The sequence below is a fragment of the Paroedura picta genome, chromosome 2 (assembly GCF_049243985.1).
Source record: "Paroedura picta isolate Pp20150507F chromosome 2, Ppicta_v3.0, whole genome shotgun sequence".
In the NCBI taxonomy this organism is placed as follows: domain Eukaryota; kingdom Metazoa; phylum Chordata; class Lepidosauria; order Squamata; family Gekkonidae; genus Paroedura; species Paroedura picta.
The window spans coordinates 52,583,949-52,606,555 of record NC_135370.1 but is presented as its reverse complement, the minus strand read 5'-3'; the positions used below and the strand labels follow the sequence as shown (position 1 = coordinate 52,606,555).

General features: G+C 42.0%; 1 long non-coding RNA gene across 1 annotated transcript; it reads right to left on the bottom strand.

The window, feature by feature from the left end:
- Positions 1–246: 246 nt before the first annotated feature.
- On the bottom strand, positions 247–20,666 carry LOC143828665 (uncharacterized). Its single transcript, XR_013227815.1, has 3 exons — positions 20,437–20,666; positions 4,881–4,932; positions 247–1,469 (listed from the first exon to the last, which is right to left on the bottom strand). It is a non-coding gene; the product is annotated as an uncharacterized LOC143828665 (long non-coding RNA).
- Between the last annotated feature and the right edge of the window lie 1,941 nt (positions 20,667–22,607).

The window sequence follows — 22,607 nt, the reverse complement described above, 5'->3', positions numbered from 1 at the left end:
TAAAAGGAGTGAGTACCATGCAGAATTGAAAATACAATGGTGGGGTTTCCATGGGGAAAATGGTGCCACATGCAGAAAACAGGGGGAAGGGATATTTTTAGCAGAGTTTTTTTGACCCCCCCCCCCCCCCCGAATAATTCCCCTAGGATAGGTTTGAAGCAAGAATAATTCCCAAGTAACAAAATTTGCAACTTTTCTTCTAAACAGTAATTTGAGAACTGTCTCAGAAGTCTCTTCAGACCAATCTTTAATACAAAAAAATAAGGACAGAATCATCAGCATAAAGCAGCAATATCTTTTGAAGCTAGTTTGGAAGCATGAAACTCCAGGGATGAGAGGCTCAACATCAGGTCATTTAAGTATAAATGAAAAAGTAGGAGAGCAAGCAAACAGCCTTTTCGAACCTCCCATCCCAAACTGAAACTTTTCAAGAGTTGTCCATCATCACTACATCAAACCTGAGCAGTAGTGTTAGGGTATAATATCTTGATTAATCAGGAACATCTTTTATCAATTGATGAGCCCTCTAGTTTCTTCCATAGCTTTGCCTGGCTGAATTAAATGCACCTCTGAGGTCCATAAAAGACCTCCTCTTTGGCATAGCTGTATTCTTTTCTGCTAAGTGGAGAAGAATTCAGCAGTGGTCAGTGGTGGAGGATACTCACCTGAAAACAATTTGTTCCCATCCCAAAATATTATTGGTCTCAATCTATTCTATTAACCTTTGATAAGGGAAGAATATAATTTCCCAACAGATGACAAAAGGCTAATCGGGCAATAATTAGCAAGATCAGACTTATTACCCTTTTTGAAAATTGGAAGGGTTATAGAAATACTTTGAAATGAGGGAATTTTGCCCACCAAAATTTATCCATGAAAAAAAATGGTGCTAAGCTACGCCACCAGGAAGTCAGTTGGTACCCTATTTATGCCTAGAGCCTTATCAGATTGCATCTGACAGATCATACCACGACCCTTTGCCCAGGGCCTCTCTCCTTACCTGCTGCTGGCTCCAGGCACTGAGGCATCTGAGAGCAAAGAGGCTAGAGTCCAGGGACGGAGGGCGGGAGCTGCAGGGGCACGGCCAATCAGGGCAAAGCTGGCTGCACCCTGATTGGCCCTATCCTAACTTGGACAGCCAGACACGTCCCACCCCCTAGGCTGTTTCAGAAATATATAGAGGAACAACAATGGATAAGGATTATTCAGGTAAACCCATGATAATATCATCTGAGTTTGTGCCAGACCCTGATATAGGTGGAGGAGTCCATTTTTCAGAAAATAGATCTGGATATAGATGTCTTCAGCTCTTCCTTTTCTTCCTTAGAAAAAGCAACTAAGAGTCCTCTTCTTCTGCACAAAATTTACAGTATGACCATATTCTAAGTTCATGAGCTTTCTGTGATCCTTTCTGGGTCATTTTGCCTCATCATTCGCTCCTTACCATAGGGTAATGGTCCCTGATATATCTGAAAGAAGAGGAAAAGAGACAAGCCAGATTTGGTTTGTTCAAAAAAAAAATCAAACTAACAGTTGCCTTTGCCAAGCTACCCAAAAATGAAACTAAGCCCATCTCATTGATTTTTTAAAAATGTGTTCATTTATCTGTTTTTGTTTGTTTTGTTTTTTGATACAAAGAGTGAAGAGAGGGGAGAAAGACAAAAAAGTGAAGAAGTGAGAGATAACAGAGGGAGATATCGATTGTATACAATTTAATATTGCAGTCTCTGTCCCCGAATTTGACTAACATTCTATCGGGTCTACATAGACTTTTACATCTATATGATTATTTCCCCTTATGATCCAGGAAGCATTGCCAGCATTGTGAAAAGTTTTCACAATGTAGCAAGCTTGTTAGCTTTGCCGTTGAGACAAGATCTTCCAGCTTACTTATCTATGTCTGTGTTTCAGGCATCAATTGTTGTTTTTATCTCTGTGCTACTACTAGCTGTACTACTGCTGTTGTGTAAAAAAAAAACAGTTCTTTCAACTGTACACAATAGCATAGATTTGGTATGCATTGGGAATTTGTGTTTCATGATGTTCTGCACCTGGGTGTGAATTTTGCTTCCATTCTTCATGTTGAATTACATGTCCAAATTCCTGCATCCATTTGATCATGCAGTTATTCACTTGTTCTTCCTCTGTGTCCAGTTTTAATAGACACTTGTATATCCAGTTTAGAAGGTGTGGCTTGTTTATTTTGACTTGGGTTTTAAATTCAGTAAGTTCATGTTTGTTGTGCTATTTCCTCCTTCATTGTGGAGACTAACTGCCTGTGCACTTGCCAGTCTAGGTTTTTATTTTATTTGACTGAGTATATTCCTTGAAATCTCCTTCAGGGGTTATCAGGTCCTGGTATCTCAGTGTGAAGATTCTGTATAATTCTGTCTATTCCATGAAAGCCTCTACTGGTGATTTGAATGGGGATACACTTGGCCTGATTCTTTCCTGAAGTCTCCTTCAAATTTTGATTAAGGGTCCCCTTATTGGGTATATGTCTCTTGCTACTCTTTCCTTGCCCTGGGGCCAGAGTAGATTGTGTAGGCCTCAAGTCAGCCCAACTTTTTCAACCTCCAGATCCCTCTTTGTGGGATTGCTAATCCAATCCAGTCTGACACCCAGGTAAGTGTGGCTGCATGATGATACAATGTCAGATTTGGGACTCCCCAAAAGAGTGGATTTGGGACTCCCCTTCTGTTTTCTCATCTTATAGAATCTTAAATGTGATTGTTGATCTTTTGTGGTTCCAGATGATTTTATTGACCTCTCTTTGCCAGTTCTGTAGTGTTAGTTCTTTGATATCTAGAGGGGATGTTTGAAACAGAAAATTCATTTTTGGCAGGACTGTCATTTTTATTTCAGCCATTTTGGCCGACTAAGAGAAATTTTGTGTAGTCCATCTTTCAAGATTTGTCTTTATCAGGGTCCAAGCCCTATTATAGTTGTTTTACATTAACTCATAGAGGTTTTTAGCAAGGTAGATGCCTAAATATTTTATCTTATCAGGATTTACTTTGCAACCTGTAGAGGACTTCATCTCTTTTATTTTCCAGTTGTTATTTCAGTAGCGTAAGATCTTGTCAGTTGTATTAATTTTATATCCTGAGACCCATCCAAAATCTGCTATGCAATCCACGAGTTTTAAGACAGACCTGTCCGGATCTTTTACAGTTAAAACGAACTCATCCACATAACTTCTTACTTTATATTCTTAATTGTCTGTTCTTATGCCTACAATCCCTGGGTTGGCTCTTATTTTGTTTGCTAACACTTCTAATGTTATATTAAATAGAAGTGGAGATAGTGGACAACCTTGCCTTTTTCCTTTGTTTATTTTTATCGGCTCCTCAGCTACCATCCCATTGACCAGAATTTTGGCTTCTTGCTTGGAATATATTAACTGTATCCACTTTATGAAATTACTGCCACAGTCCATCCAATGAAGGATGGCATGCATGAAATCCCACTGAACATTATCGAAGGCCTTCTCTGCACCCAGAAAAAGGAAGGCTGCTTCTTTAGTTTTGGAGTTTGCTAGTTTCATGGCATTTAACACAAAGCGAATGTTGTCTCTCATGTGCCTTTTAGGCATGAATCCTGTTTGGTCCTCATGAATCATCTCAGATATGTGCCTTCTAAGCCGGAAAGGCATTTTTTAATGCAGAAATGGACTGAAAACTCAGCCCTTTAGAAATGCAAATCCATACAATATTGCTGGTGCAGATATCGTCTGATAAAGATGGAACTTTAAATTTTTTAAGTCCTCAAGGTTGCTTTTTGGGGGGGATGGCATGAGAGAGTCCTCAAAAGGATAGCTTCTTTTCTTAGACATCATTAATAAATAAATAGGTACAATTAAATTAGTAACAAAAATGAAGAAAAGACTGTAAATACAAATAGATATGAAAGCAAATGGGTAATTTAACATGGTGACAAGGCAACCATTAAAAACAACAATAAAAAGGAACAAAAGAAAGAATATAATAATAACAAATCACAAGTCAGTGATCCTGAAAATAAAAACAGGAGATAAAACTGGTTAAAACAATTAAAATAAACAATTCTTCACAGAACAAACAGCAACACTATCACCCAGCCCAAGCCTGAAACCAGAAGTCAATTTTTTGTGTAGTTCACGAGGTTGCTCCACACAATGATATGATTGAAACTGAGAAGAGAGGAGTTTGTCAGAGTTTTGAAACAGGCAGGAAAGACCTGACATCTTTTAGTTCACAAACATTCTGAGGAAGATCTCTATGGTTGTGATTTTTTGAACACCATGAAAACCCAGCAAACCTCTGCAGCCAGAATCAATCTAACACCAAACTACTAAACAGTGGGATTCCTCTAAATCTATTGGTTTCAGTGGACATAGAGGGGTATAAGTAGTTCAGGATAAAGTTTGATTCCAGTGGCACCTTTAATTCTGGGTGTAACCTTTCTTGTGCATGAATTAAACTTTGTTGGTCTTAAAGGTGCCACTGGACTTAAAATTTATTCTGTTGTTTCAGACCAACACAGCTACACGCCTGCATCTGGATAACACTGTAAATCAGTCTTCAGCAAATCTCATCTTTCTCCAAACAGGTTTTTTTTTCCCCAATGCAAATTCTCCATCAATCCTTCTCCAGCTCCAGTAGATTCCCATCAGTTCCCTGTCCCTTTCCTCACTAATTTTTCATTTCCTTTTCTTTATCATATCTTTCTCCAAACTCAGCTTCTATCTTCCACTCCAATGAATCTATTTATTAATAAACCAGTGTTATCAGTACACAGCAGTTCAGTTAGTCAGCATTCTGGAAAATCCTTTCCAGTATTGAATAACTGTAAATCTTCATTACTGCTTCCAATAGCACAAGTAGAGAACACCCTCTCACCTTTGTGACATTTTCTTTGTTGATTTTAAGGGTGAATGTGTATCTTCAGTTCCTGCACGGGTCAAATAGCAGACGGTTAACTGTAGCTGAAGGAAAAGTGACTAGTTACAACCTAGTAAACATGGGTTTAAATTTCAAGGAGGTGAACATGTTGTAGCTGGGTTCAAGCACCATATGTACTATGATTTATTTTGCCTATGGTTCATTTGCAAAACTGGGAATTGAGATGGAGAATTCTCCAAATCCTGCTTTGCCTCAGAACTGCTGGTTTCATTGCTGGGCCCCTGCCTCCCTAGCAGAGAGAGAGATGGTGTCTTGCTAGGGGTACTAGGCAGTGCCATAGAGTTGCCAGGGATTCCTAGAGCTACCCCTTATAACATCCAGTAAGTACACAAGGCTGCATTAAAATTTCTTCAAACAGCAAAGAGCAATGGGACACAGAGAAGGGGGACCCGCCATTCCCATGAGGGGCTTGGCAGCCCTAATCTTGTCCCACGTTGCAGTGAAGGTACTGCTGGTGACTGAGCCAGCATGAAGCTAGGATGTCCATCTTCATACATCATAGAGTGTAACTTGTGATGAATAGCCCAATATAAAACTATGGTTTCAGATCCAGATTTGATGTATCCCAGTTAGTAGAGTGGCCTTGTTTGGTTGATTCACACTAACCATAATTAAAAACCCTAGTTATGCCTGACAATCCAGCAAGGGAGTCAAAACAAATGCCATTTTTCACACACACTTCAAAGTTCCACCAAGATAGGCTGTTAATCTGCGTCAGTCACTATATAGAACCTGGGGTACGGACATCAGTACCTATACAACTGTCTCAACAAAACAACTAGTGGCCTTTAAAGGCTTTTTCAGGTCAGAAAATCAGTCTGAGTTCTAACATCCTGCACAAGAGTTTCAATCAAAATCAGGCACCAGTGACCCCAATAATTACATTTAACAGACTCTGGGGGTCATGATTACAGAGCTCCTAAAATATTGTCTACTTTGGCCACAGTATAGACCAGCCTTTCTTAACCGTTTTTATTGTTGAGAAACCTCTGCAACATTCTTCAGGCTTTGAGGAGCCCCAGAAGTGGCACAGTCATGCAGAAGATGGTTGGGAAACACAGCTATATACATACCCACCTGGGGCCCCGCCTCACCTCCCACAGGCCCATCATTGTTCATTTTGGGAGGGGTGCATGGGTCAACATAACCATATATGGTCATATCACCTGAGCTGCGGGCCCTGCGGGAGCTTTTGGCATTCTGCAGAGCCTGCAAAATGGAGCACTTCTACCAGGTCTATGGTTGAGGCTGGTGTGACAAGGAAGATCTGTATGGCCCCCATTCCAGAATTAAGTAATGTGTATGGCAGCTGTGGGTTTCATCCCACCTCCGTTGATGAGTTCTGTACTGGGAGAAGGTATAGGTTTTTGTACTGTTTTTCTGCCGTATTCTTCTCTGCTTTTTTGTATTGTGATTATTGGATTGTGTTGTTTTTATATTTGGGGTTTTAATGGGGTTTAAATCCCCATTAATGGAGTTTTTATTCAGATGTAACCTGGTGGGTAATAAATTGAAAGATAATAATAAAAAGTAATAATAAATGTTTAACAAGTTTAAAATATATATGTAAAAATTAATTAACTCCCACCCATTCAGGAAACCCTTCTAGAGTCACCATGAAACCCCAGGGTTTCACAAAACGCTGGTTGAGAAAACCTGGTATAGACATCCAGCCTGAAAAACTGTTGCTTAACACTAACCAAATATTCAGAAGAACAACAACATGGTCACTACTTCATCAAGCTTTTGGATTAGCTTTATTCTGTGGGGGTGCTGCCATTTTTACCTTTGATGCTATTTTCGACCTTCTTCAGCGATGTTTCCTTATAATATGCATAATCCAAGAGATTGTAAAAATTACATTAATAGAGAAAAGAATCTGGAAAACTCACTCAAACCCCCAAAATATGCCCAAGGATTAAGCTCTGAGAAGCCTGAGCAGAGGATTCTTTTCCACCACCACCCAGCTCCCTGATCCTTATACAGCATTCTAGCCCTTGTAATCATTATTCTTGATCACTAGATAATATAGGAAATACTTTCAATCTTCCAATATGAAGGGAAAGTGCAATGAAATTGTATTAATAACATTTTTAAAATATAAAGATGTTAAGATGTTTTATGAAGAGCCTCTTGGATGGGTCTCTGGAGTTTTTCTGTGGAATAATGTCTGGAAGAAACTTTCTTGCTGCTTCCTCCTTCTGCAATCTCCAGTACCGCAGTCCTGCACCTGAGGGACAGGGAATCCTCAGGAGCAGCACTTAGGAGATGGGAGGTAAGAAAGTCAGGCTCCGTGGGGAAAATCCTTCCTCCCTTCAATGAAATGGTTTTGCTGGATCCAAGCCACAGGATTTTGTCTTCTTTAGTAATCAGGATCCCATCAGGGTCCTATCCTTTCAGCACTGTCCCTAACCCTGTTCTGGTGGAATGCTCTCTCTAGTGAGATCAGGGCCCTCCTGGATCTTAAACAGTTCTGGAAGGCCTACAACAGGGGTAGTCAACCTGTGGTCCTCCAGAATTGTAGTCCATGGACATCTGGAGGACCACAGGTTGACTACCCCTGGCCTACAAGAATGATTCTAACAGGCCTATAGTTAAGGTCAGGAAATAATACCATGAGGATGCTAGCCTCCCGGTTTGAGAACCCACCTAACTTCCACCAGCTACTAACCTTCGTTTTTTTAAACAATAAGGTGGGCAGTTTTAACAATTATTTGTTAGTAAAAGGCAGTGAGGGGGATGGCAGGGCCATTTTCATGAATGTTTTGGCCTTTCAGGAAGAATTCATTAGGCCTAGTGAAAACCACCAGGCTGTCTGCCATTACCTGATTTACATGACTCATCTAGGCCTAGAATCATAGTCATAAGAGTTGGAATGGACCATACAGGCCATCTAGTCCAACCCCTGACTTAATGTAGGATCAGCCTAAAGCAGCCATGAGAAGTAAAGGTCCACCTGCTGCTTAAAAACTACCAGTGAATGGGACTTCAACACCTCCACAGGCAGCCTATTCCACTGCTGAACTGATTTTTTTCTGATACCTAGTGAATATCATTTTAAATGTAGTTTGAAGCCGTTGCTGCAGGTCTTACCCTCTGTGGCCAACAGAAACCACTCCCTGCCCCTCCTCCACGTGACAATCTTTCAAATACTTAAAGAGAGCAATTTTATTTTTATTTAATATTTCAATTTATATCCTGCCACTCTCCATGGCCTCCACGTTCCCTCTCAACCTCCACTTTTCCAGGCTGAACATACCTAATACAGTTTGGTCCCCAGGCCTCAGATCATCCTTGTCACTCTCCTCTCAATCTTGTCCACATCCTTTTTGAAGTAAGGCCTCTACAATTGTACATAGTACTCCAGGTTCAATCTGACGAATGTGGTATACAGCAGGACTATGACATCTTCGAATTTTGATTGGATGCCTCTGTTGGTACAGGGAACTGTATCTTGTATGCATGCTTCTCATTTTTGTGACCCAGAATTCTGCACTTATGTTTATGTAATTGCATATTCTCATTTGCCCACTTTTCTAGCATGTTAAAATCTCGTTGAGTATTTGCTACTCCTCCCAATTTGGTGTCATCTGCAAATTTAATGAGTAGTTACTCCACTTCCTCATCCAGTTCATTTATAAAAATGTTGAAAAGTACCAGACTCAGTACCAAGCCCTATGGCACTCCACTGCTCACTTTCCTCCAATCTGATGAAACACATTAACAACTACTCTTTGGGTGTGATTTTCTAACCAGTTCCTTATCCACCTAACCATCTGAAAATCCAGTCTTCAGTCCTCCAGTTTATCCATCAGAACATCAGGGGAACTCAGTCAAAAGCTTTACTGAAATCCAGGTAAACAAAATCAACTGAGTTTCCACAATCTAGTAAACCGGTCAAAGAAGGAAACCAGGTTGGTCTGGCAGGACCTGTTGGAGACAAATATGTGCTGACTTTCCCGGATCAAAATTCTCTTTTAGTTATTTGCAGATAGCCCCCTTTAAAATCTGCTCCATTATCTTCCCTGCAGTGGAGGTCAGACTCACTGGCCTGTAGTTTCCTGAGTCATCACTCCTCCCTTTTTTTAAGATTGGGATAACATTTGCTCTTCTCCAGTCCTCTGGCACCTGTCCAGTCCTCCAAGAGGTCCTGAAGATGATGGACAAAGGGTCTGCAAGTTCTCCAAAAAGTTCCTTGAGCATTCTCGGTTGTGCACCAGATGGCCCAGGAGATTTGAACTCATCCAATTCAGCCAGGTGCCTCTTGATAACCTATCTGGCTGCTTTCGGCCTAACCTGCCTCACAAGGCTGTTGTGAGAAGAAAAAGAAAAGGAGAGAGGATTGCTAAACTCCAGGTGATGGCTGGAAATATTCTAGGACAAGCTTGCCACAAGTCCTGGAGGACTGCCCGCTGTCTATTCCATCTCCATAGAATGGAGTGATTCAGCTCTTCACCCCCAAAACCCCCATTGCTAACAGTCCATCACCTTATTTATGAGCTTCCCATCATGGGTCAGCACTCCCTAAATTGACTTTTGACCACCACTGATCTAAAAAGGAATCCAATTGCTAAAGTTTTCCAGACTCAAAAAAGGGAAGGCCCCATCCTCTGCACTTCCCATCCACACTGTAATTGCTATCTCCAGGCATTTTCAGTGAACCGGATAGTGTCTTGCAGTGTCCCAGTGACATCCAATGGTACGGAGACATTTGTGACATGACGTTGGCTGCTGATACAATGAGACAAGGTGTCCAAAGGAATACCTGCTTTCAGCCAACTCTCAATTAACTATAACGTGTATTTTGACATTTCTGTAGAGAATGTGAACCTGCAGGTAATTTCAGTTGCTATCTCCATCAGCACAGATGTCTTCTTGCTTGATTAGGAAAAAAATCTGAAACCAGGGAGTGTTTAAATTATCTTTGTTCGCATCAGGACTGTCAAGCAGGTGGGAAAACCTATCCAATCCAGTTGCTTCAACACGTCTCAAGATGACTCCATGTCCCTCAACATGCCTGGAATATTAGAAACCATGCACTTGCACCATAGACATTAGAAGACCCCGGTGTATGGCAGAGTAGATTTTAGTTACTCTTGGAAACGTTTTCTATACGGATGAAGAAATTCCCAAAGCACATGCATTACATGAGTGGGTTGTAACCTGGAAAGAAGGGGGGGGGGGGGAGAGTGATGTATTAAAAGATGGCAAAATTACAAATGCAATATCCCTTCACCATATTAATTAATTCTGAATGACTGTGGGATTTTTTTTATATAAATGCATATGACATACCTAGCATGCCAAATTAATTCTTTATTATCAGTGACCTATTGCAATCAATACTAAATGAATTCATAATGATAAGTTACATTAAAAGCTAACTCAAAAAACAATGAAGGGGCAATCATTGTCAAAGCCAGAGCATACCAATAGAAACATGACTCATTAAGATGGGTGGGTAGATCTCAGATTGAACAGTGCAGGCCTGTACAGAGTTACTCTAGTGTAAGTCCATTGAAAATCTGTTCTCATCATCCTAGATATCTGTCTGTGGCCCTATGGAACATCCTCTGTTTTGCATGCAGAAAGGTCCAGGTTCAATTCCCAGCCATTGCCAGTCTGAGTAGACCAGCTTTCTTGATCAGCTTCATGAAAGCCTGGGATTTCTTGAAAACCCTAGAAGGGTTGCCCAGTCGTGTGTGTGTGTTTTTTGTGAAATATTTATCAGATTATATGATTATATATGATCATGCTGATACCCCTCCCCAAATGGCCAATGATGGGCCTGGAGGGGGTGGAAAGGGGAAGGGCCCCCGGTGGGTGTGTAAACAGAGCCAGCATGGTATAGAGAGAGCCAGCATGGTATGGTGGTTAAGAGTGACGGCTTCTAATCTGATGAGCGTGGTTTGATTCCCCATTTTTCCACATGCAGCCATCTGGGTGACATTGGGCTAGTAACAGCCCTGTTAGAAGCTGTTGTCACAGAGCAGTCTCTCTACCAGTTCTCTCAGCCTCACCTCTAACAGGGTGTCTGTTGTGGGGAGAGAAAAGCAAGGTGATTGTAAGCCACTTTGAGACTCCTTTGAGCAGTGAAAAGCGGGATATAAAAAGCAACTCTTCTTCTTCTTCTATGTTTCCCAACTATATTCTGCAGGGTTCCACTATGGGGTTTATCAAAGCCTGAAGAATGTTTCAGGGATTTGTCAACAGTAAAAACGTTGAGAAAGGCTGGAGTAGACAATACTGACCTGGATGGACCGATGGTCTGATTCAGTATAAGGAAGCTTCATGTGTATTCAACTCACTACATTCTTTAATCCCATGCCACAGAAATGATGGGTGCGAAAATTCTGTTATTGTCCCCCTCTGGGTGACCCCATTACTTTCCTTTCTTTTCCAACTCAGTTGCTAGTCCCATGGACTTGGAGCTTTTAAAGGAAGGAGTCAATACATACTTTTCTATTTGCTGACTGAATAATAGATGTAAAGCTCAAGTTGACAACTAACTCCCTAACTGATTTGCCCTCCCTGGGGGTGTGCCATCAACAGAGAGAAAATTCTGCCAATGAGGGTTAATCAGTTCAAATTGAACTATGCCAATGAGGGCCAATTGGATCAAATTGTGTGCAGACAACTCACTCCCTACTAGATTGGCACTCCCTGGGGGTGTGCCACTAATGGGACTGCACTTTGCCCATGAGGGCCAATCATGAGGCTTATCTGTACTCTCCTTCCTCTTCCTGCTGCTTGCCAAGGGAAAGAGGTGGTGGCCTTTCTGAAAGACCCTGCTACTGGTAAATTGCCCCATCCTCTTCCCACCCCTACCCCCACCATCCCCAGGCAAGGGAGGGAAACCAGCTGCTTCCTTTGCCTCTTGTGTGGATCTCAGGTCTCAGCTCCTTGCTGGAAGGAAACACAGATGTTGCCAGGAAGGCAGAGAATCAGTGTTTTAAAAACATAATGCCTTAACTCAGTCCAGTGAGTCAAGGGTTCATTCACGCATCAGCAGAAAGAGCTGTTGCACAACCCAGACCTCCCAGCCTCAAATTAATATAACTGTTAGCAGCCTCTCGGTCCCCAGTCTGCAATGACTCAAAGCCTTCTGCTAACATGGTGTGGTGCCTTTTAGGCTGGAGCTCTCTTCCAGCACATAACTGGCATTGCTTAATTGGCTCAGGGGAGCCAGGTGGGCTGACAAGGCAGGCAGCTACAGATAGAGGCTGGGCAAAGGATCAAGGAAATCCTGCAACAACTTTGGAATCTAAGCCTTGGTTTGTCTGCAGCTCCATTCTCTCCTGCTGGTCAGAGCTCTCTGCCTATTCAGCATTTGCCTGGGATACACTCTCATCCAGCTGAGACTCAAGTAAAGCAAGGTTTTTCCTCTGAAGAGGAAGGTTTTTCCTCTGGCAAGGTTTTTCCTCTGAGGAGTCATCCCTAACAGGACCTGAATCACAGCACCTCCCCATGTCCCTGCAGCTGGCCACTGGAGCACTCTTTGCTTTCCCCCACCGCCCTCTCCTCAGAGGAGCTGGGGGGATCTAGCAGTTTTCCCCACCTAGCCTGGTCCTTGGGCAATGTTGGGGGATGAGAAGGAGGCAACCCCACCCACACACCCACACACACAAAGCCTTACTTGTCCAGCCTGTCCTTAGGGAGATCTCGGGGGTGGGGGAAGGAGGCAGCCCAACACAACCTTCCCTGTCTGGCCTGGCCTTTGGGAGACATAGGGTGGGTGGTGAGGAGGCAGCCCATCCCCTATGGCCTTCCCTGCCTGACCTGCCCTTTGGGAGATGGGGTTGTGAGAAGGAAACAGTCTCTCATGGCCTTTCCCAAGCAGCCTGGCCATTGGGAAATGTGGGTATGGGTGGGAAGAAGGCAGCCCCCCATGGCTTTGCCTGCCAGTCCCAGCCTTTGAGAAATTGGGGGGTCAGGAGGGTGGCAATCCACACACACCCCACACACACACACACACATGGTCTTCCCAGCCTGGCTTTTGGAAATGTGGGGGGCAGGAAGGTGACAGGCCACCCCTCCATGGCTTGCCTGGCCTTGCCTTTGAAAGATGCGGGGTTTGATCTGAAGGTAGGGACAGAGGTGACCTGTGTAGAAACTGTTGTATGAGGGTGGGGGTAGAAGGGCCAGTGCCCCACCAAAGCAGCTGTTTTCTCCAGGAGAACAGATGCTTGCCTGCCTGCCTGCCTTCCTCCCTTCCCTCTCCCCTCCTTCTTTCTCTCTCTTTCATCCTGTCTTTCTCTTTTTTATCTTCCTGAAGTTTTCCAAGCCCCCACCTGGAAGTTGGCAACTCAGTTGGCTGCATATAGAGGAGGAGTCAGGAATCAAACCCAGCTCTTGATATTAGAGTATGCTACTATTTAACCATTTCACCACACTGGATCTCAAGATCGAGCGGGGGTGGGAGGGAGAAGGGCCAAAACCTAAGAAGGACACAATGCAGGTCTATGTACTAATGCCCATTGTATTCCTGGCTACTACAGGCTTTTCCTCTAGTCAATTTGGTGTAGTGGTTAGGAGTACGGACTTCTAATCTGGTGAGCCAGGTTTGATTCTGCACTCCCCTACATGCAGCCAAGTGGGTGACCTTGAGCTCACCATGGTGCTCATAAAGCTGTTCTTTCTGAGCAGTAATATCAGGGCTCTCTCAGGGCGTCACCCACCCCACAGGGTTTCTCTTGTGGGGAGAGGAAAGGGAAGGCAACTGTAAGCCGCTTTGAGCCTCCTTCGGGTAGAGAAAAGCAGCATATAAGAACCAACTCTTCTTCTTCTTAAAACTATAAAACTTCAATTACATATTTCCATTTTCCATGAACTTCATTCTTTAGATTAACAGAAAGAGCAAGAGGTTATCCTGTCTATAGGGTATCTTGCTATACGGTTCCTCACAGATGCACGTTGGTTGCAAGCTCTTTTTTCTCTGGTTTTTAGATCACTCTGCAACAGGGGTGGCTCACTCTTTGGCACACTCCCCTTCTCTCTTTATGTTTGTGTAAAGTAGCTCTGTTCTATTCAATAGCAGCAACAGTTTGCCAAAGAGGTTTTTGGGAAGAAGCAAGCCTGCCTTACTGAACAGAATTGGTCTCAAGAAAAAAAACGGAACAGCTTGGGAGGACATCGTGTTTAGGAGGTCAGCTCCTATGTTGCAAGGAGCAAATCAAGAGCTCCAACTGTTATGGTTTCTGCCCCCTTATGCAGGCAGTGAATGACCCAGTGGGATCACAAGAAAAGTGAAAGGAACAAACTGCCTTTTTAACTCTCAGACAAGGAGGGGGAATGTAGCAACATGAAGCAGATGTGCTGAGACCAAACTGAGCTCTTCCTCATGATTGCAGTTGGGTATACCTGGGGAGGTGCTATTTAAATTCAGATGCCAACATGCAAAAGAGAGCAACACGGAAGTCAAATATGAAAAATGAATGGCTTCTTTGCCATTTACAGTCATAATTATGCCATATTTTGTTTTTCCAGACATAGCTTGCATGTAGAGAAAAGATGCGCAGTTTGACACCCACTGTCACCCACAAGCACAGCTAAGAATGTGTGTTTGTTCTCAGCACTCTTTGTCATAAATATCATGAAATTTCATGTTTGAAGTAAGGGAAGAAATTATTCTTTCTTCTGTATCTTTGCACCCTATTGTTTCCCACACTTGTAAATGCCTGGGATTGTCATTATACCTTCCCGTATCAATATGAATCCTTTACAAGCTGTTGACTAGATGAGCTGTTATTATCTTTGTTTCTGAAAATAGTGTACTTTTTTTAAAAACCCTTTCATTTATCAGTAACTAGGTATAGTCAATTACTCTCTCGTATTGATCACAATATCTATAAGAGTTGTAAAGTACCTTTGCTCAAGGTCATTGTAAGGTCAAGTTATGATCAATATGAATTGACTGTCTGCAAATAAATTTAAGTAGCTGACATAATTGCAAGGGGTACCTATTTTAAATTAAGGTGGACCATTCTGGAGTATGGCACGAAGGTTTATAGCATTAACTGCAGAGCACTTGATCTGCAAAAGAATGATTCAACAGGTTTAAAAGTAAAAAGCTGACAAATATCTAAATGATCCAACTCGGACAGAAAACTTGACACTGTTGTAATAAGATGGTCATTCAGGAGAACCTCTAGATGTTTCAAGCTTAAAAAAAAACTATTGAAGAAAGTGCATAAAGTAGTGCAAGTATGCACTGACTGGAACTACAGAGAGATAATGGAGGCCAGAAGGAAAACACTGGCCATAAATATTTCTTTCATTTCATTTCCATTGGTGGAGGCATCCAAAATCTATCAGGTGTTTTTTTCTGTGGTTCACTTCTGGTTACTACTACATCCATGCAGGCAACAGCTGTTCTTATTACCCAGTCCTGTTGCAAGCTTCTATTAGACTGAGAACAACAAGACAATTAGACCGTTCTTAGATGTAAAAAATTCAAACAAACCAGAGTTTGCTCATGATGAGAACAATTCTGGTTTATTCTCAGGTGGATGTATTTCTCTTCCTCCTCCTCTTGTGCATGGAGCCAAGATTGAAGACATCAATAGACTTCTAGATTTGACACAATAAGAAACCTAGTTTAGATTGAAGACTTTATAAATCAGGGAGTAACTCCATGCATGAGAGAAGTGGGAATCCGGGGAATTAAGCAGACTCATTCTTCTATCTGAATAGAGTTACTAGCATGGCTGGTTTCCCTACCTTCAACCTGATTGCTCGAAAAAGGGTTTTCCTCACAAGAATTGCTTTTTGATGTAGTTCAAACAGATTAATTATGAAGTTTGAAATTAAAAACAATTGAATACAACTGTATTTCAATAGAAGTAAGAAGTATTGTATATAATAGGTAATACCTCAAAAGTTTCAGTGATGTAAGGGGAAGTATTTTCTGCCATATACATTTTGTATTACATGATTGTCCTTGATAAATGCAATTATATTATATAGCCCCCTTTATCCTTTCTGGTTTATTTTCTGTATCTCCACTGTCTTTTTAAATAAACAGATTCTAAAAAGAAAAAAAAGGTTTTTAAAAAAGTTCTTTAGCTTTTAAAAAAGTTTTTTGTTTTTCATTATATCCTTCAAGGGTTTGGAACAGTTCAGATGAAGCCACAGAGTTCCCCTCCAATCTCACCCAACATCATACCTAAGGGAAATTAATGTGGATGCTGGCAGGATATAAAAGCCTCTGGCTTCTGTGGCCTCTATATGCCATTCTCTCCCTCCTCCCTCCAGTTTTGTGGGAAGTACACAGTGAGTAGGCTCCACCCCCAAGTAGGCACACTTCTTCTCAGATTTGTGCTTTTCAGGAGTTGGCAACATGACTTACAGTGGGTGTGGCAGTGCTTTGGGTCCCTTAATAATTTCCATTTCCTAGATTCTCAATTTTTCCTATATCTTGGCACAATTAATCAGATTAACTAAGAATTTTAAAACTTTACAGAAGAGATAGGATGTGTTCTTATAAACAGAAAGCAACCACTTGCAGAAACAGATTGATCTTAAATGAACCAGAAAGACTAGCAATGAAATGAAAATGAAGAATTAAGTACAATGATAAAAAAACTAGAATTTTAAAATTTGTGCTAGATCATGATGTGATTTAAATGAGAAATTTTGCCTTAGTTTCTCCAGAATTAAGACAGATGTAGCTGCTACCAGTTCTAGTCTACAGCTGTGTTCTTTACCTTAAGAAGACCAATTATGTTCATGGAATTGACTGTTGGTCCATTGGCTCAATTAGTCTTTATAAGCCAAAACCACAAATCCAGACTATTAAAAGCTAAATCACAAGAATTCCCCAACTAAATCAGTATTTAACTCAATGCTGGTATCTTTAACCCACAGATAATTGATATATAAATGGTGAAAAGTCTTGATTTTGGCGTCCTGAGATTGAACAGTAAGTGGATTTACATCTAGTCCCCTCTGGGTGGAGGTCAATTCCACCCAGAGTTGACCGAAGTATTGCCTTCTAATACGAGTTGGCTCATTGGTGATGACATTACATTTTTCTCTGATTGAGAGTGATTTTCCTAACAATTAAGGTGACATAGAATTAATTTCCAAGCATGAATCCTCATATATCTAACCTTAATCTTACAAATCTTTCCTTATTCCTTGGGCCAAATGAATTAGAATGCTTGGGCTAAATGAATCAGGCAACAAATCTTGTGATCTAGATAGCACCAGCCATTGACCCAAAGGCTTCCCACCTCCATAGCCTAGACCCTAGGGCTTTTTTGTTCTTTCAAATTTTGAATATCTTACTATGATTGCATCTCACAAATTTGACACAAGATTAAATAATATAAGCAATATAACCTGCAAGCACTTGTGAGGAGCATTTCATTTTTACTCTTCTTCACTATCTTCTCTTTCCCATTTGTGCAAGCCCCCACAGGTTCTCCTGTTTTCCTGCTTCTTTCTCTCCTCCCCATCCCCAGTCAATCTACTGTAAAAGGAGAAATGTGCTCACCTATGTTGAGCTTTCTTGCCTTCCCTACCTCTGGCAGCCTCTGCAAATGAAAACTATGGTTGATGTATATAGCACAGGCCATGGGCCCAGTTGTGTGCTGGAGGAACCCTCAAGGACATTCAGGGGTCATTTCACTTTATTTTCACATTGTTTCCTTTCCCCTTCTGGCAACCACCATATCTTCGCCTTTCCCTACTTTCTTCTGTCTTTTCACTCACCCACTTTTTATCTGCCCCCCAATCTTCAGGTGTATTTTTTTATTTTATTTGTACACCACTTTCCTCCATAATATGGAACCATACCAGTTTACATTATTTTTTCTATCCTCTATTTTATCCTCACAGGAACCCTGAGAGGTAGGTCTGGCCTGGGTGGGTCAAGCAAGTGGCATGGTGGTGAGTTGCCTGGTGGTTGCTGTCAGGACTTTCCCTATGAGTCCTCTCTGACCTTCTTTCTGCACCAGGAATCCACCCTGCACAGTGCTTGTACAGTCACAGAGCTAACTTCTACTTCTGGATGAATGTAGCATTTCCTTGCCACAAGGCAAATGAGGGCCTGCATTGTTTCAGGCCTGGGACCACCCCAGACCAGTGCTGACATCGTCAGGAAGCAGAAATTAGCCCTGCAACTGGACAACCTCTATGCCGGGCCAGATTCCTGGTGAGGAAAAGGTCTCTTAAAGGTCAAAATAGCCCTGGAAAGGAGCCTGGTCCCACCTCCCTGGCTATTGCTGTCAGAAACCAAGCACTGAAAACCAGCAATAGCAACCCCCAGAGTGGCCACTGACAGGGCATTGACTTCTTAGAGCTACTGAGCTGTTTCTATTATTGGGGCAGGGTTAACCTCATTTCCCCCATTAAAAACTAGGGCTTTAAACAAGATTTTTAGAAATAACCATCTTGTCTGTTAATGGCTCCAGTATTTGAATTCCCTTTCTTTTTTTCTAGCTACTTTTATCCAGTCATCTTGAGCAATGGATAAGGAGTCTTTAATTCTTGGCGAGATACTTGGCCACTGTCAGCATAGTCCTTGGATCTTTATCCAGCAACAGATAGGGCCTTCATTGTTTTTTAATACAGGTAGTTTAATTAAAATAGGGGCAATCCATAACTCACAATAAAGCTGTAATAAGGGCATCCCAGTAGCATATGGGACAGGGATTCAACTTTTTTCAAATGACACTGGCGAAGCCTTTCGGAATAAGGTAAATTGCAATATCTCCCACGCAGGACTGCTAAAGGAAGTAAAGTTCAGATGTGCAAGCATAAGTGCTCTACAGTAACAAGGAACTGTTAGGTACTTGGTATAGGCTGGGATGATAGAAGATGGACGGATGCCAAAAAACAGTCGAGCATAATCTCCAAGCTGGTATAACTGAGCTGAAGTAATCTAGGTCTTTTATGATTCTTGATAATAGTAAAGTCATATTTTCCCCAGTTCTCAGTATATCACCCATTGCTAAGCCAAGACAAGAAACTAGAGTCTCTTTGTTACATCCAGCAGAAGTATCATTGATCTTGATTAAGCTGACAGAGCAGTCCATCCTTCTTTTGGAGGGAAATGACCTGTAGCCTGTTTAAAGTGTTTAACCAAGGTTTTACTTTGATAGAACCCTGGCCCAGTTCCAGTCTTAAAGCTATCCCAGTGTCCTGAGTCAGCCAGCTTTCCCTTCCCTTGAGGATGAAATGGAGGGATCAGGAGCTGAACCAGTGGAATGTTCATCTGAACAGCTAGATTTGGAGTCCGAACCAGCTAATGAAACCTCAGGGGGTGAAATCAGTTTTTCTCTCATCTCTGGAGTGTCCTGAGCCAGTACAGCATTGCAGACAAAAGGTAAGATTTACAGCTCAGGAAATATGAAGGATTGCCATGTTATTAGCATAGCACAACTTAGCCTTCTTGACTCCCAACTCATGCAGCACCAGGAACTTGATGAACACCTGGATTTCAGTAATTAGGCGGATAAAAACAAAGATACAGGCAGAGCCCATTTGTGGGAGCAACTTTCCTAACCACTGTTCTGTCCTTCAAATCTTTTGGTAAAACAGAGTATTGTCTGTGCCTGGTTACTAATATTGCATTTCTTTTCAGTGAGAGATCTTTCCTAATACATGCCTTGCCTGTGGGCCTTGAACCCTGGTTCTCCCAGTTTTCTTGCACAACACACCTGGCTCTCAGACCTGTTATGGAGTGATTACCTAAAACGACTTTGTTAATTACCTTGTTATCTTGTAATTGCTCTGAGCCGCCCAGAAACTCTCAAGCACATTAATTGATTATCATTGTCTGCATGTGTTCTGAAGACTGTGTCAGCAAACACCAGGCATAGCATTGAATATGACATCCAGCTACACATCTTGATGTTCTTGTTGTGTTGTATGAAGTACAACATAAAGAGGATAATCTAGCTTCTCAAAGAAGGATCCATGTTTTTAAATATTTTAATATAAAACACATGCAAGCCCCTTGGAATGTATTTGCCTTCCCTGGAAAAGAAAAAGTGGTCGATCACTGTCACAGAGAAAATATGTATGACTAAACATTATAAAGTTGAAGTTGTATGCAGCCAACTCACTCCCTACCTGATTGGTCCTAGGGGTGTGCTGCCAATAGGGAGATACCAGTCTGTCAGTGAGGGCCAACCAGATCAAATTGCACTGTGTCATTGAGCCCAATCAGTTCAAATTGCATGTAGACAACTCAATCCCTGCCTAATTGGCCCTCCCTGTGAGTGTGCAGCCAGTAGGGAGAGAATGCTCTATCAATTAGGATCAAGCAGTGTAAATTGCACTCTGTCAATGAGGGCCAATCAGTTCAAATTGCATGGAGACAATTCAGTCCCTACCTGATTGGCCCTTCCTTGTAGTATGCTGCCAATAGGGAGATGCCACTCTGCCAGTGAGGGCCAATCAGTTCAAATTGCACTCTGCCAATTAGGGCCAATCAGTGCAAGTCTGCCAATGAGGGCTGACTGCATGTAGACAAAGCACTCCTTACCTAATTAGTCCTCCCTGGAGGTGTGATGCCAATAGGAGAGAGTACTATTCCAATGAGGGCCAATCATGAGGCTTATCTGTCCTCTTTCTGCTGCTTACTGGTTGGAAAAGGTACTGGCCTCTCTGAAAGACCTTGCTGCTGGTAAGTTGCTCCATTCTCAGCATATTCCCATTCTCCATCTCCCTAGGAAAGGGAGGAAAGCCAGCTGCTTCCTTTGCCTCCTCTGTTGGTCTCAGGTTTTAGCTCTCTGGTGGAAGGAAGCAAAGACAAGATGCAAGGGAGGCAGAGATAATCAGTATTTCAAAAAAAGAATGCCAAGAAACAGTAAGAATGCAGTGAATGGCTTAACTCAGTTCACTGAGCCAAGGGTTCTTTCAGTTAATCCAAGGGCATCAGTAGAAGGAGCAGGTCACAGGTTGTGGCCACAACCCAGGCCTCCCAGCCTGAAGCCAGCAGTCTTTCAGTCCTCACTTTGTGCAGTCATCAACTGTCTTGCTAACATGGTGTGGTACATTTTAGATTTCACTCCTCTACCAAGGCAAAAACACTCTGTGTTCTCCCTTTTCTCCACAGTCGAGATTTCTTATTAGCCAAAGCAATCTTTTATCAATTGACGTATATTCCAGATTTCCCCACCATCTACTCTTAGATATGGTGTCAAAAGCTCTCTTAAGTTCTCTAAATATGACATGCATATCTCTGGGCAGAGAAGTGTATTTTTTATGTAAGTGAGCTAAGATCACACAATGAGGTGTGAAGCCATTCCTGAAGCCAATTTGTTGCCATCCGAGAACATGATTAGGAGCTATCCATTCCTCTAATTTGAGATATAAGTATGTACAACTTTCCCACTGATAAGAAGTGGTTTATAGGGTGGTGGTTTATTATTTATTTTTTATCTGATTTATTACCTGCCGCTCCCAGGTTAGCTGGCTCATGGCGGGTTACAATAAAAATTGCCAAAGTAAAACACTTAAAAAACCATCTTTTAACAATTAACAACAATGGCAGCAATCCAGTCCTGGAGCCCACCAACCCACCAAACTCAACAGACCCCCATTTGCTGGATCTGACTTGGAACCTTTTTTAAAGATTGGAACAATAACATTTCCAAATTGAGGAAATCTTCCCAGAGAGGTTGTGTTCCAAAAAAAAATTGAGGCTAGAACCGTGGCCCATTGTACTGGAATAACTTTGAATAAATTGTTAGACACTGAGTCCATACCTGGAGCTTTCACTGCATGTAAATACTTGATCATGGAAATAAGCCAGGTTGGGGATACTGGGCCAAGAAGGGAGGTCAACAGGAATCAAATCACATGATGTGGTATTTTCAGAAGAGAATAGCACTCATTCAGGGGCAGAGCTACAGAACAGAAAGGGTGGTCTCCTGTCTAGATTTCTAGAGAAGAATTACAAAATAAGTCTGTAATTATTGTTAATTGCAGAGATCAGAAAGCCCCACGCCCATTACATCTCCTATCTTTTTTCTTATTTAATGTTTTCATATATTGACCTTTAAGGTTCAACAACTCCCAATGTGTTGTCAGTGTCTGAATTTAAACATCCACAGATTTCAACATGTTGAGAATTAGATATGTTGATGATTATAATGTGAATTGCCAGCTGTCAAGTTCTTGGTAGCACTTATTGAGCAGACAGCCTGTGACAGCCTTTCTGCCAAGCCCAGAACCTGCAAACCTAACATTTCTAGTTGTTGACTGTGTCACACATCCCTAAACCCAACCCTGGACTTATCCAGTCTCCTCAAGTGCCTAATGATGCCTCATATCTATGTATACAGCCGTTCCCCAGCTTTTATGCAAATGGACTTCTTGCTTCTTCCTGGCATAGCTTCAGACCTTTGTCACGAATCTATATGCAGGCAACTCTAACTCTGTTTACGCACTAGGAACTTCACTGCCCCAACTCCCGTGCAGGAGTACAAATCGGAGGTGGATGAGGTGCACCGGGCCAAATGCTCCCCCATGTGGGTGCAGGACGAGGTGGGGCAACCTGCCACAACTAAAACTCCAGCCTGCAGTCCAGCATTAAATCTACAGTGTGTAAACGGTGTAAGCTGTGAAACAGTATTTAGAAAGATGGTTAGTAGAACGGAAAAATATCTGGACTTTCCTGGACTTAGCAGAACTAAAAAATATCCCCTTTTC